Here is a 15,503-nt window from a genome sequence, read left to right as displayed (position 1 = left end):
CCCAGGCTGCAGCCCTGTGCTGCAGTCCTGAGTGCCACGAGGCACACGCTTTCCAATCCAGAAGGTGCAGTGCCTCTGTCCCCGACTAGCCCCATCCTGCAGTCGCAGCAAGGTGTGCTGGGCCATGCCAGGGATGGTGACTGGGGCTTGCCACAGCCTGGCCATCCCCAAGCCCTGCTGCAGGCCCCGGGCCTGGCTGGAAAGGTCAGGTGTGCATGGATGGGTATGGGCATGGGCATGGCTGGGGCTGAGCCCAAACGTTGCTCCCCAGGCACTGGCTGGTGGGTGCAGAGGTGGGTGCCTAGCTGAGGCCTGGCACAGCTCACATGAACAGCTTGGCTGTTTCCACAGAAATCTGATCTGAGGTTTTACAGCTGCACTGTGTCAGACTTGGTCTTGAATATGGGCAGTTGAGGTAGGGCTAAGGAGGACTGCAGGAGGGGAGTCACCCAAAAAAGAGGTCAGAAGGTGGCCTTGGCAAACAGAGCCATATTTATACACGTGGATCAGATGTTGCTGCACCTTCTCTGCTCCAGGCCAAACAACCCCAGCTCTCCCAGCCTCTCCCTATCAACAAGATATGCTCCAGTCCCTCAGTCACCTTTGTGGGACTTCACCGGCCTCACTCCAGTGGACTCTCAGGCTAAAGTTATTAACAGGAATGAGACCCCAATACCATCCATGTTATTTCTTCGCCCTGCTGGTGCACAGACTGGATCAAACATGAATAATGTTATAAGACAGTGTCTGATTGCCCATGAGCTCCATCTATCATGGGAATGAGGGGGAGGAGGAGGAAGGCTTACAAAGAAAACATATGCGATCATCTCAGCAATGACTGTCTCGCACTGGCTAACCACAAAGAGACAAACTGCACTGCTTTGCTAGCTTTACCTCTGCCAAACCAGAATACCTGATTTCGCAAGCATAGCTGCATGTCCTGTGTTTTCTACATTGCCTTGTTGCTGTTTTTAAGAAACTTTTAATTTTTAAACTAAAAGAGGGAAAGAAAAAAAAAAAAAAAAAAAAAACCAACGTATTTTGTTCTTGCGTCATAGTTTCTTCTTGCTGATCAGATCTTTCCAGGAACATTTATTACACGAACATCTTTACTTACACTCATGGGAAAGGCAGATTCAGAGTAGTCTGACAGAGCCCTAATTCCCAAGTTAGGCTTCAGGCTTGTCCAGCAATCATCTTTGTGGCCTTTCCCTAGACTTGGTCCAGTACCTCTCCTGTACTGCACTTTCATTGGCCTTTGGCTCATTGGAGCCAAAGGTGGTCAGAGAAGGTCTGAGAAGCTGTCTTCAACTGTGAACTCTCTTTCTAGCTGTGTTACTGAATTTTGGATGGTGACACAATGCAAATCCATAAAACTATTTGTTCTTGTTTTTTCAACTACAAAATGTGACAATACTGAATTTGATTGCAAAGCTTGATTTGTTTACATCTGAGATCCTCTACAGCTGTATGCTATGCAATCATGCCATTACTCACCTTTGTGGAGGATTAATCCTTCCAGAAAATCTCTGAAATGGACTGCAGGGTTCTGCTGACTTACTTAGAAAATGTGGAGCCCAGAACACGAACAGAAGTTGCTTTGTGCAGTACAGTCTTTGCTATGATAAATTCAAAATTGCTTGAGACCCAGCGGCAACTACTTACTTTTTGCAAATTTTAAAGCAGGCTTGCTGGACAAAATGTCATCAACCAAGTGCAGTGCCTGGTTGCACATAACAGGATGGCTTTTTCACCACCTTAAAGAGGTAAATCTGCTTCTGTTGCCGTGTAGTTAGAAACTCATAACCTTCTTCTCCCCCTCGCACCCACCAACTGATGAAATTAGCTCTAAATATTCCTACTATTTTTCTCTCTGATGTGAATCAGCTATTTGATATCACAAGGCTGTATGTCACTTCTGTTCTGAACCACTGCTCTCTGGATCCAGTTTTTACCTTGTGGCATATCTTGAGCTAACAAACATGCAGAAATTGGAAGCCTTGGGTTAAAGCACTGACAGGAGAGGAAGAAAAGTTTTTTTTTTTTTTTTTTCAGTCCTCTGCTTCAAAAATCCAAAGTAAACTCTCAAGCTGGCACTGGCATTTGTGAAACCAGGGCAGAGCAGCTAGACTAGTGTGACACTTTCCCTTTATAAACTCTGCAAAGGTACAGTTAGAGATGATGGTGGAGTCATTGGCAGGGAAAAGTGTTGAAATCTATCAAGACAGATCAGACACGCTGGGAGTGACAGTGTAATTGAAAAGACGTCTTGAGAACTGAAGTCTCTGTTGTTTCCAGGGCTTTTCTTCTCCACTGTCAAATGGAGGATACTTTCTCAGCCAGGTCCAAAAGCCCTCAGCAAACAAGGATGCTGATCCACTAATACCTCACTCTCTTGGCAAACCAAGAATTTGCAAGTGAGGCAGATGTTGAAGTCTGCTACCCTACTCCTGCATGGTGCTTTCCTTGGCATCTGAGCCAAGTGAACACATCCTTGCCATGAAGAGTACCTTTCCACCAACACCAGAGTACCCTGCCTACCTGCAGCAGGAGACTTTGCCCTGGCTTTTGCCAGCCCCTTCAGGGAGCCGCTCATTAGAGAGGCAGAAAACCAGTTGCAGCCTTGGTGGTGGTCCCGCTGGCCAAAGGGGCAGCGAGAGGAATGCCTAAGCCAGGGCACGGTGGGGGAGGTAGGGCAGGCAACAGCAGTGAGTTGCTGCACTGGTGCCACTCATCAGCTGAGGCTCTGTGCCTGCCTGGAGCACACGGCAGCTGAGGAGGTATATGCTGCCAGCTCACACCTTGCTTACTGTGCTGGCTTCTCTTCAACAAGCAATGTAAAGAGGCATAATGCTGCTTGCATAGAGGCCCATTTTAACATGCGGGTCTATGTGCATTTCCTGGATTCTTTTCTTCCCATTTTTTTCAACATTTCCTTCCCTGTGCAGCCTCTTTGGTTTTTGCAGGTGTGTAGGCACAACTGTCCACAGCGCTGTGTTTTGCTGGGTTATTTTTCAAGGAAATCAGTTCCCTGAGCTGATTCATAGTGCAGTCCAACAAACAATTGTGAGTCGACACTACTTCAAAGGACAGCACGGCATGGCTGGCCTGAGAGAATGTGACATTGGGCAGAGGGAGAGGACATGCCTTGGGTAATATTCCTCTCCAGTATCACACCTTGCCATACTTTACAGCTGGAGATTGCAGAGCAATTGCAATAGCTCTGAACTGCATCCACAGAAATAGCTAGACAGTCAGTCTGCTGAGGTTTTGACAGGCTTTGTTTGGCACCCTGACATCATCACTAAAGAACATGGTGGCCTCAGGAGACTTCAGCACCTGCACGCCCAGGTGCCCTGAACACAGACACTTGCTGACACGTCCAAGGGCATCCTGACTATTTTCCTAGTGAGGGATCCCCTGGGGCATGTGCTTTCTCAGCTGTATACTTAATGTCATGAGTGAAGGAGGACTTCTGTTTTGCTCATACGCTGAACCCTTCATGAAATTATCAGAAAGATTGTAGAAGACTGTGAAGGCAGACTGTTGACAGGAGTAAAGTCTTCTCTAATTATCATTAATTCTGAATGACAAAAGTGGCTAAGAGGAGAATTTCACGTTATCAAAGGTGTTCAATATCTTGCAGGGTCAAATCCTCTATTATCTAAAACAATTTTTCACCTTTTCACTAAAGCAATCTTGAATTCTAACAACTCTAAAACCTCACTAGGCACTGCTGAATTTTTGATATGATCAGCCCTGATTACATATCTGGTCAATCAAATGGTGCAGCAATGTGCCTGACCTAATTGATGTCAGGGTGTAAAATAACACAGCTTTCACAGCAAACAGCTAACACAACACTCATGGATAAAGAGCTCATGTTGGGGTCAAGATTAGGGTAGAATAAATTTAGGATGCCCAAAGTTACATTTCTGTTAAAATAATTTTTTTGAAAATATATTAGAATACATCTACTCTCATGATGTTTTTCTGAGTAAGCAAAATAAAGCAGAGTCTAATTCGTTAACAGGATATTTTAGCACAGTCAACCACTACTAGGAGGAACCTCTGTAGGGTTTTTATATGAATCCCAAGCCAAAATTAATAGCTTAGTTTTTCAGGACTTCACAGAAATTGTTGGCTGTCAGTGTTGTTATTTATTTATTTAGTGACACACACACACACACACACACACACACACACAATCCCAGAACATAGCATTAAAGACAGCCTATAATTAAGTTGGCTTGATGCAGCCTGCCAGAATAATTCACCACGTGTAGTATGCTCTTTTCCTTTAGGGCTTCTTGGATATCCACACATATGTGTGGTCAGATCACGTGGACTTTTGTTATGTGTTTTGCCCACTTGGAGGATGTGTGTTGCTTTGGTGGCTACTTGATATGCTCTTTGATCTGATTCAAAAAACAAAACAAAGCAAAAAACACGTTGAATACACTTGATCTTTACGATGAATAATAACTAAAAGACACTAAGAAATCCGTAGATCAGGCATTCCTGGAACCAAACAGTTCCTGGAAGAGAGTAGAGGCAGCTGTAATTATTCTACCTGCAGGTAGAAGTGTTTCTTGCAGGCCCGAACATGCATAGTCCTCTGCACTCCCTGAAGTTTTAATGTGAGAAGGACCAGCGAGGGACAGTTAAGCAAAAGGATTGAACTAGAAAAGTCTTCCAGTTAGAATGAAAGACATCGCTTCACTGAAAGTTTCCATACATTTCTGCGTGGATCTCAGGAGGGTCACTCAAAGATGGAGCCATTCACCTTCAAAATTGCAAATATTCTTACAATAAGAGTGGAGAATGGATATTGGATGTGGGAAGGGTGAAAAGGGGGCTACTTCATCTGAAACCACGAAGTTGGTGGAGCTGCTGGGCAACAGCAAAGGTCTGTTTTGACAGGTATCCTATTTGCGATGTCATAGACCCAGGACAGAAGCTGGGAACCCTGCAAATCTACTAGGACGTGTTCCAGAAACAGCTTCAGAGCTTTGCCCCACCTGCTGTTCTTCCTGAGCCAGTGCTGGTGTTTTTGCCACAAACAATATGAGACATAAGGTAAAATACACTCCAAGCTCTACCGAGCAAATAAATAAAACGAAAAACAAAATTTTATCTGAAGTTGTGTCCATTTTATAGAGATAGGTTTTCTATTTCAAAAATTCAGAGTGATCAATAGGGGTATTTTTAAAACGCAAAGAAGTTATCACGTACATGGAAGAAATATCTTTTTATTATGTCACATGTTAATGGTGGAAACCAAAAGACATATTTCCAGAGCAAGATTACGCACATAATTTTGTAGCAAAGGAGAAATGTGGGGCTTAACCCTCAACTCAGTTCAACTCTGGGTGCAGGTCTACCCTTCACAAAGCACCCTTTGCTCTCAGCCATGCCAATAGATCAAGTTAAAATCCAAGGAACTGATATCAAGTCAGGACCTTTATAGATACAAGTCATTCAGTAAGTACCAGTTTGCCCCCATTTACACTAGTTTTATGCTGTCCTGACAGATGTCACAGGACCAAGTGTGCAATTAAAATGAATATAAAATTCATGTGTACACATACACCCACACACAGCATTTATGTTTTCTGCTGGTGCTGTCGATTTTGATTCATTATTTTCCTCCTGATACTTAAAGATGAATAATACAATACTTATGAAAACTTCCATTATGACACTAGATGAAGTACAGCTTTTTTGCCATCTTCTGTTAATGTTAGCAAGACAAAAGCTCTCTCTGGTGGTAGATTTCAGTAATTACAGTTTTCTTTTTTCCTCCTTTTTTTCTGCGGCATGTCAAGCAGGCCAGCATTTTAACTCTGTTATGTTACTAAACCCAAAGTGTGCTAGTGACAGCACCAGGGGAAAGAAAACACTGCACTGGCCTGTTTGAACAGCAAAACTTGAGATATGATAGCATATAGGTGGTGAACTGGAAGTTAGATGTAAAACTGTGATATCAGAAAACTCATTGTGTATTGATGTTTATGACTGCTTGATACATATCACATTAAACCTAAAGACATTCAGGAGCTCAGAAAATAGAAACTACCCTGGATTTTGTTGATTTACTTGTTCTTACAGGTAGGCTTTCTTACCATAGCAAAATATAAACTGGTCATGTTTTCAGCTGCAGGAGGAGGCTTGGAGCAGAAAACATGCTTACTTTCAAATCCTATTTTTACACATATCCCCAACTGCTGAGCAGCTATCACTCTAAATTAAATTGCCACTTACCACATGGAAACATAACTATGAGTAAGTAAACAACCTAGGAAAGAAGAGGGAAAGAGATATCCTTAGCTTGTAAAATTTGCTGCAATTTCTGAGTTCAGTTTACATCAGAGGAAGATTTATGTTTCATATGAATAATGTTAGCGAAGCTAGCAATAAAGGTACTATGTCTTCCCATCCTTTCACATAATAACACTATGCATCTTCTCTTTGGGAATGTGCTCTACAAAATAACCCTCATCCACAAGATCACAAATACACAATACCAAAAACATCCTTCTGTCCCTAACTGACAGTGTTATTTCCTTGCATGCATATAATATTTACTTGTCTGTCAACTTGTCAACTACAGCCTGGTTATGCCTGAAGATGGGGGGGGGGGGGGAAAAAAAAAAAGGTCACACAAAAAGGCATATTATGGCTGTGTCCTTATCAGAGATTTGTCTGTATTCACTGCAGGTTTGTCACTTAGTCCCCATGATATTATGTGAACAACAGATTTCACAGAATTGCTTTCTCATTTCACTGACCTGTTATACATTTTGTGAACATGTCTGAGGAAGCTGGGAGAGAGAGGCTGGAGAGAAATACAATTTGCTAATGCTCAGAGATGCATCTAACTGCTAGTGGGCTGCCACATACATCAGTGTCTTTTATACAACGTTTTATATATACATTATATTTCATTTTTACTTTTCCATATAGGGAACTAACAGCTGCCTGAGAAAATCACATGTAGAACTTCAGGCATAGGACTTCAGTAAACTGTTCATAAATACAAAGTAAACATTTTTTTTAAGTACTTGGCTATGGTGGTACCCAGACGTCTTGCAATGATTTGCAGGGACAGAAGGAATTTTATAAATCAATCAATTTACTACTTTTTATAATAACGAATTAGCGCATGTGCAACTCTCAGATGTGTTTAGCACCTTGTCATGAGTTTGAGTAATTTTAAAACCAGAAAATAAGTTTTATAAAAGTTGGGTGTCACCTCTTTTTCTGTCATGTACACATCTACAGGCTGGCAATCTCTCACAAGACTAAACTTGTGAAGTTGTATTTATTTTTCTTCTGAAGTATGTCATTAATGTTTTACTAAACAATGCATTCTACATGTAGCTTTACAATACTCCTAAAGCAATCAAGGACCTCGAGGCCTGTATCATAGTTCTTATATCAGTTCTTGCGAGCTCATATTTTCTTTGAAGAAGTGTTTCTTGTATTAAAAAGACAACTGCTGATGTTTCCAAAAGATCATTTATGTGGTCCAGTAGAAGCACTCTGTAGATGAATGAGAATATATAGAGCTGTATTATGAATGTGCATGAAAGACAATATGTAATTATACTGCCTTCAGTGAAAACATACCTGAACATCTTTGTCACAGCCTCAGTGGAGAGAGGCTTTCAGTGAAGGTTTTGAACAGGAAGGGTAGGATGCATACATAGCATGGCCAGTAATAGTCTTACTTTAAAGAAGGATTTCTGCAGCTGACTTAATGCATTTTGCCAAACTTGACCTCATTCCATCTCAGCAATTTAGAGCTGTAAGTCTCCCTGTCACTTTTCATATTACTTTGTTCATTGCTCAAATTGGTGTCTCACCTAGGTCAGTATGCACCAGGGAAAAAATCTTTTTGCTTATTTCAGAAGAAGCTTCAAGAGCAATTGTGATCTTGCCCTCTTGCTTACTCTAGGCTGCTGCAGAGTCCAAAGGAGAAAGCAAGCTGATGACATAGGGGAGGAAGCCTCCAACAGCATGCTAAGTTTGGGACCGAATCAGGAGCAAACAACTGAACTTTATCTGGAACAAGGAGCAAGTTTCACAGGGTTTGTTCAGTCTTGCCCTGGCCACAGAAACAATGGTGCAAATTGGATTTTCATTGGTGAATCCTGAAATTTTAGCTTGCAAACAGCTCTCCCCAGGGTGTGTGCGTGTTAGAGGTACCGCCAGGACTATGGTCTGAAGCTGTTATTGTCTAAACAGAAGAGACATTAGTGCTGCTGGATCTGGACTTGCCTTAATGAGAAGCTGCCTGGATCTGGAGCTTCAGTGCTTATTTCCCTTGTCAGAATAACAGCTGGCTAACTTCTGCTCTTGTTCCCCAGGAATTTTATACTGTCCACAAAGTTTGATCTTTCCTTCAAAGACTGCCTTATTTGCATACCAAACCAGATACCATTTCATACATAGAACAAGCACAGATTTTCCTTCTTTCAGCACATGATGTCCAAGTGCATTCTTGTTCTTCATTACTCTTCACTTCCTTTTTACAAGCCCCCCAGACCCTGGTTCTTCTTAATCCAGTAAATCAACTTCATGAGATGGGGAATGCAGTGAATAATGTTTTTTTATCTGTCAGTCAACAGCCAGAACTTGGGTCAACAGGGAGGAGGCACATCAATTTATTGCTGGCAGAGGCAAGCAATATATCACTGGCACAGATGTGGGAGGCCCCGAGTGGAAAAATTATGACAAGAGATGTCTGTCCATATGACATGCTTCCTTATGCTGCACCATGAGTTTAAGGAACTCAAGTATTATTATGTGTGTAAAATAATGACTCGCAGCTATAGGCACGATGGAGTAAAACATCGAACTACAGAAACAGGAAATTACTGTTTATACAGAAATAAATGCTGTTTCCAAGCACCTTGTTACTTATATCACAACATCCCTACTAAGCTGAAAAACATTAATTAGGCACATACAATACCAGTGAAATGATAATAAAGCTCTTCTTCAAGCATCACTAAAATATGAGTGACTTAAACAAGTAGAGACCCAGCAGGACTGAACCCTGGTCAGATACCAGTTGTCTTCTCACCGTCTCAAAAATCAAACTGCAATGCACAATCAAGGCAGAATACTGTCGGAATAACGTTAATTAGTGTATTAAAATCCATTTGGTAAAATGATGTTAAAAATTTAAAAAACAAACAAACAAAAATCCCCAGTGAATTGGCTCACGTTGGAGCTGTCTGGTGCATCACACAAAGTGCCTGCTTCATTGGGCAACTAATCCAAAGTAATCCTCTTTTGAGATCATTGATTCACGATCTGATTTGTACTCTGATTTGCACTGGGAATGTCTGCTACCGCAAATTATTCCAAAGTGGCAGATTACTTTATTTTTCACAGCATACACTTTGATCTCCAGAAACTGACAGACAGCACAGTCTTTCCAACAGCTGAAGAAATACAACTTAAAAAAAAAAAAAAAAAAAAAAAAAAAAGAAGAAAACCACGTTATTATAAAGTCTCTTACTGGAAATAAACCTATAATAAACATCCTATTTTGGCAGTCATACCTCAAATAGATATGGGAAAGTTCACAGGTTAAAAGCTTCGCTTTTAGCTTTTCCATAATCCTACCCTTTGGTTTCCAGTTTCCTTTTTTTACCTACTGACTTACAATTCTGTCAGTCATTTCAGCGAATGCCTAGGTGTACCTTCTCTTCTTAACTCGTACAGCTGCAGGAAGAATGCTGATCTGGTGAGTGCACTGGGCTTTTATGCAAGTAACCCGGGCTGGGGCTATCTGTCTCTTGCAAGGCTTCTTTTTGGTCTGTGCTACTTAACGGACCTCGGGCTCAGTTCCTTATCTGTAGAATAAAGACAACAATGTGCCTTTCCCTGTATCTCCAGCAGCTGGTAGTCTTCGCTATTTAGACTATGAGGTTTGTGTGGCAGGACTGCTTTTTTACTGCTGGCCTGTAGAGTCTAAGCCAGTGAGGCCAGTCTGGGTTGGAACATGTGCACTCAACTCTACCTTAAGTATAGCAACTACACAATTACTTGGTAGTGTTAAGAGTAAGCGTGTTGAACAGTTTAATCAAACAGCATCTGAAAGAAGAGCATTAGTATGTTTCTCTTTTACTACATTCATGTTCCTTAACTATATCATAAAGTAAATGTGAATGTATGTGTGGTTTTTGTATATACTTTTTTATAGTAGTTTAAAATTTTGATCAAATATCCCCTCCATAAATTGCTCTTTCATTAAATAATTCTAGTAGACTGCAGAATCCAGCGCTTTCTTCATATTTGTATGTGCCATTCCACAACCAAGCATAACCAAGAAGGTATAACATAAAAATTCATCAGTAAGGAGGAAACTGAGCATGTATTCTGCTCCCCTCCCCCCTTCAGTTATGTAGATTAAGTCAACAATAACTAAGGCCATAAGATAAGTCAGGGTCAAAAACTGAGATCAAGGGAGAACAGGGGAGGTAAAAAGAGAGAAATATTTTTGGATTTCAGAAAGTTCTTAATCCATGGTCATGATACTGCAATATCTAGCCAATACACAGATTGCTGGTCCCCACATGCGTTTCTGAGTGATGTACAGTAATAACAACAATCATTCTAAAAACATTGACATTACTAATTAGCTTGAGGCTAATTTTATGAAGCTTGACAGATTTCTTAAAGACCATACGATAAATCCAATAGGACTGAATATTGGCAAGATGGTATTAACCACATTTCTCTCTTTTGTGTCTGCCAAAATACATTGCAGAGTCAATGGATATTCCCTGCAGTAAATTACAAAGAGCAGCAGTGCTCAAATGCATATAAACTAATACAAACCAACTTCCCATTGCAAGCTTTGCTGCCTCTGCAGTGAAGTAGAAATAAATTGATGTTTTCATAATGCATTCAGGTTAGATCTCAGAGTCTGATCAACACACATCTCCACAGGCAACTGTACTACATCCTTTGCATTGCTTTTAATGAAGCTGCAGTGTTCATTCTTAGCTATATCTTGTTGCCTGAGCAACAATACTTTGAATTTGGATTGCTGTGTTACACAATTTTGCTCAATCAAATTAAATGAAGAAAATAAATCAGAGAGCATAGAGTTCAGGAAAAAAATGCAGTGTTTTTCTAGCCTCACCTCCCTTTGATTTAACACCTCATCAGTCCACAGGTTGTGCTCCAAGAAACATAAAAAAGAAATGAAATGAATACGTGCTACAGAAACTATGCTGAGATGGGCTTACAGTCGCAGAGCTTCATTAGCAGCATCTATGACTTATGGTATACATTGTGTACATATGGTATACGTCATATACATATATATTCAAATAATGAAAGATGAAAAATTAAAAAATAAAAAATAAAAGAAAAACAAAGACAGAGACAGGAACATAACAAGGGGGAAGGGGAAGAACAGCAACAGAGTCCAAGAGGCTTATGTGGCTCTCTGCAGTGCAACAGTTGGCAATAATGAAGGTGATGGGGATGACAATTATTTCTTGCTGTGTTTTTCCTTTGGTACTTTATACTTTTTGTTTAGGACCTGCTCAAATTCCCTGCTGATTGCTCCCATTTAAGATGCTCTTAGTGTTGACTGGAGTATGCTAATCGGGTGCAAATATTGCACGTTAGTTGTGAAGCTTCTCTGCATATTATTTGGATATGGAAAATATCCTTATTGGCAAATATTTATTGAGAATTTAAACGACTGTTAACTACTTTATTGTGCACTATATTTGTTCTTCACTAATAAAAAAAATAAAAGCCACAAGAGAAGAGGTAAGGCAAAAAGGGGGCAAGACAGGTGATTGCCACACCAGGGGTAGTTGTTTCCCATGAGAACCTGACATAACAACAGGTTTGCAGGAACAAAGCCACGAAAAAAACACAAGCACAATAAAAGAAAAGAAGACCACAGAGGCTCTGGAAAATGCTGGCTAAGATGAAAGGTTACAGAAATGCAAACAGCAGGCACCATGCAGCGGTTTCTACAAATTGGCATTAAGTAAACCTCTTTGACAGGCTATTGCCTCTTCTCAGTAGCAGCTTTATCCAAACGTGCAAGAGGCTGACAAGTGGTCCTAGTCAAGAGATCAGCTCATATCTCTGACAAAACCAGAGTCATACGAGCTTTCTTTCGTAACAAAGAATCACACACCTGAAAGCTACGTGACCAAACAAGCATCTCCATTCTTCATTGGCCTCCTTCTCCCTGTGAGAGGTGCTGGTGGCCTTTGCAACACATGCCACTATGTGTCACTGCCTGTGCACGACATTCAATATCCCAGAATAAAAAAAATAAATAAAAAAAAATCCCTTAAAAGATAAACTCTGCTGACAGTGTTGATAGGATAATTTGGGAGGAAGGAGAGAGCTCTTTTTGTCTTTTGGTATTTTATTTTTGGAGTAGTGGCCAACATTTACTCCTGTAGTGTTATAATTTAAGTCTTGATGAGTTACTTAAGAATTAATCTCACTAAAATCTACTGCATCTCCTATCTTGTAGCCTCTGACTGATGACCCAGAACAGCAACCAGCAGTCACATCAAGGGATCTGCAGCAGCTGGAGGAAGGTGCCTCTCTGATGAGGTTACCTGGCCACTGGGAACCAAAATGAGAAGAAACCTCTACGAGGTTTGCTTCTGCCAAGCAGTCTTCCAGTGGCATTAGCACTTGTCTTTTACCTGCTTAGATAGAAGTCAAACTGACAAGCTGAAGACAACTACAGTATTATTTATGGTTTTGCTTTGTAAAGCTTACTTTTCAGGGCTTGTATACCAGAACAATATAGTCATGCCTGGGTGGCTCACAATGAAGATGAGAGCTGAAATCTGTGCAGAATAACTGTTTCTAGCTTTCTGCTTATTTACTGCATTTTTTTTTCTTTTTCCTAAGGAGACAGTGCAAATGTAGATTTTCTGAAAGTGTCTGTTTAAGATTAACATAGCACTGTATTTGAAAATTAGGCACATCTATCTAAATGAGAATCTTTCAGAGAAGGTTTTCTACTGAGAAGTATGTTAAGCTTGATGTTCCCTTTTACTTCAGAATAAATTAGTTGTACAGAAAGAAAATCAGCCAAACCCAAATGCAAAGCTTGTTATATCCTATGAATTTCCACTTTGCCTTAAAAAGACGTAACAAGGAACAGATACAAAATGCATTTCCTACAGTGCTCATTGCTGGATAGAATTCATGCCAATTACAGGGTTATGTTAACATCTCTGGGAAAGCATGAATAATATCAATATTGGGAAACACTTATTTGGCTAAATATTATTGAAATAAAAATGTTACATATTTTTACATAAAGGAAGTAACAGTTTGACATCTAGTTGCTGTTTAACTTTAAATATCCAGCCCTATTCTAATATTATGTAAGCTTTTAAATTGTACTAAAGCAAAATCATATAATAAAATTGGAAAATCACCTCAGGGGATGAATATTTGTTTTATATGTGTATGCATACATATAAAATAACATCTAATATAAATATGCATTGATATGTATATATTACCTAGAATCAAAGAATAAGTTGTATACCTACAAAATGTATTTTCAAAAAGAATGAAGAACAGCAGTTTTAACAGAAATGATCAGAGAAGCAACCATAACAGCTTGATTAAAATTACTTAGGTTAAATTTCTTTTATTAAATCCACTTTTCCCTGCTCAGCTATCAGTTTATTATTGATTCCTATCAACAGCTCCTCTCCAATGATTCACTCTTGAAATCTCTCTCTTTCTGAATATGCACATTCTCCGTACATGAATCATCTCACAGCAGGACAAATCTAATCCTTATTCTTCTGCATGACCGTGCAATGCCAAACACACACATTCAGAGCACACAAAGGAAGAAAAGCCACGACCAATATCAGCATACAATGTATTGTTTATGCTCTTCCATACATTTTCTTGCTTCAGGCAATCCACTGACAAGCCCAAATCTGGCTTTTTAGCATAATACAATAGGACAACAATTTGTGTGTGTACACTGCATTTTATGAATAAAAATAGTATTATAAGCCATATAACAGTTGGCCTTATTCTGCAACTAAAGAGAACAGTGGAGCTCTCAGGGTACGTACATACAACTAAGAAAAAGAGGGCAAAGGCCTGCTCCCTGCACTAGAGCTTGTCCGCCTTGATTCCTTATTTTATTTTATGGAAGAGCTGTCTGGAGAGATCAACCGGAGCATCCAAAGCAGCACTAGGGAGTGAGGAACCCCACCACACACACCCCGGGCAGTCAGAAGTCCTGTGCCCCTGACCATTTCTCTTTTACTCAGAAGCATACGTGCACACTGGTTCCATGGCAAGGCCATTGTCCCGCACCGATTCCTTGTGGGTGGCCATGCTGCCTCAAGCTGTATCATTCTTTCCACAAATAATAATATTTCGCTACAGGAGACAAAAAGGTTCCTTTGGTCAGATATCCTTCTTGCTAGCATGAGTTTAAGAATATCAGTAGTCAGGGAAATGGCTGTCCATAAGGGGACATATTACACCAGAAAGACTGAAAAGGTGTTAGCCATAAACATACTACCTTAGTCCCTTGTGTGGACATGTATGACGACTGTATTCTTGAGCAGGGTGCTCAGTTGACCTCTGAGTCCCTGAGCCTCAGTGTCCACTATTACAGATCACAAAGCATCTAAATACCTGCCTGTGGTACAATCAAACCACACAACCATGGTCAAGCCCTGTGAGCTGCTTGGCACATAAGGATCAATGGGATTCAGGGCCTGCCATTGCAAGCACATTAAACAAAACAAAACAAAAACCCATCTTAATCACCAAAAGAGCTGATTAAGCCTTACTAAAATAATTACAATGTTTTTTTTCTTATGTCTCAAAACTTTTAGGGATAAATTACTACAATTTCCTGTTCTTACCAGCTATGTACAAAAGCGTGTGTGGTTCTTCACACTAAAAATACAGATTTTTTATGTATTTCCATTGCTTACTGCCATATAAACTATACCAATAGTAGCTCTACAGAAACTTCTGCACAAGTCATTAGAATTGAAATTGTGATGTTAAATCTGTTGCTTACCACTTCTTTGCTCTACATAGATGCTTCCCAACAGCATCTCCACTTCTGGATCTAGGTGTAAGAGCTGCAGATATTTTCTACCTACTCGCCAGCTTATTTTGCTGCCGTATAGTTCTGCTGGCATAATAGAAATTGTATGAACACACAAAATTTCCTCCAGTGAAAGCTTAATCCAAGCTAATTTAAACCAACTTAGTTTATTCCAGTGATGCCAAAGCAGTAGCTATGGAACTACAAACACTTCTCTGATGGTTAAATCCTGGCCACTGAAATACAGCCCTGAGGGCTGAGAAAAGACACCTTTTACTTTAAAAGAAAAAGCCAAGGAACTTAAAAAAAAAAAAAAAAAAAAAAAAAACATGAAAATGAGGCAAATGTAAGACACCTGCTGTCCTAGAAAAGTAACAGCAGCTTTGTG

The 15,503-nt window shown here is 40.2% G+C and overlaps 1 long non-coding RNA gene across 1 annotated transcript; it reads right to left on the bottom strand.

Annotated features, from left to right (window-relative positions):
* Window positions 1–13,868: 13,868 nt before the first annotated feature.
* Window positions 13,869–15,503, bottom strand: LOC121079200. The gene is made up of 3 exons (XR_005824930.1): window positions 15,471–15,503; window positions 15,086–15,199; window positions 13,869–14,430 (listed from the first exon to the last, which is right to left on the bottom strand). It is a non-coding gene; the product is annotated as an uncharacterized LOC121079200 (long non-coding RNA).

This window comes from Cygnus olor, chromosome 1, assembly GCF_009769625.2.
Source record: "Cygnus olor isolate bCygOlo1 chromosome 1, bCygOlo1.pri.v2, whole genome shotgun sequence".
Lineage (NCBI taxonomy): Eukaryota > Metazoa > Chordata > Aves > Anseriformes > Anatidae > Cygnus > Cygnus olor.
Note: the sequence above shows the minus strand (reverse complement) of the source record. Positions and strands in the feature narration are given on the sequence as shown.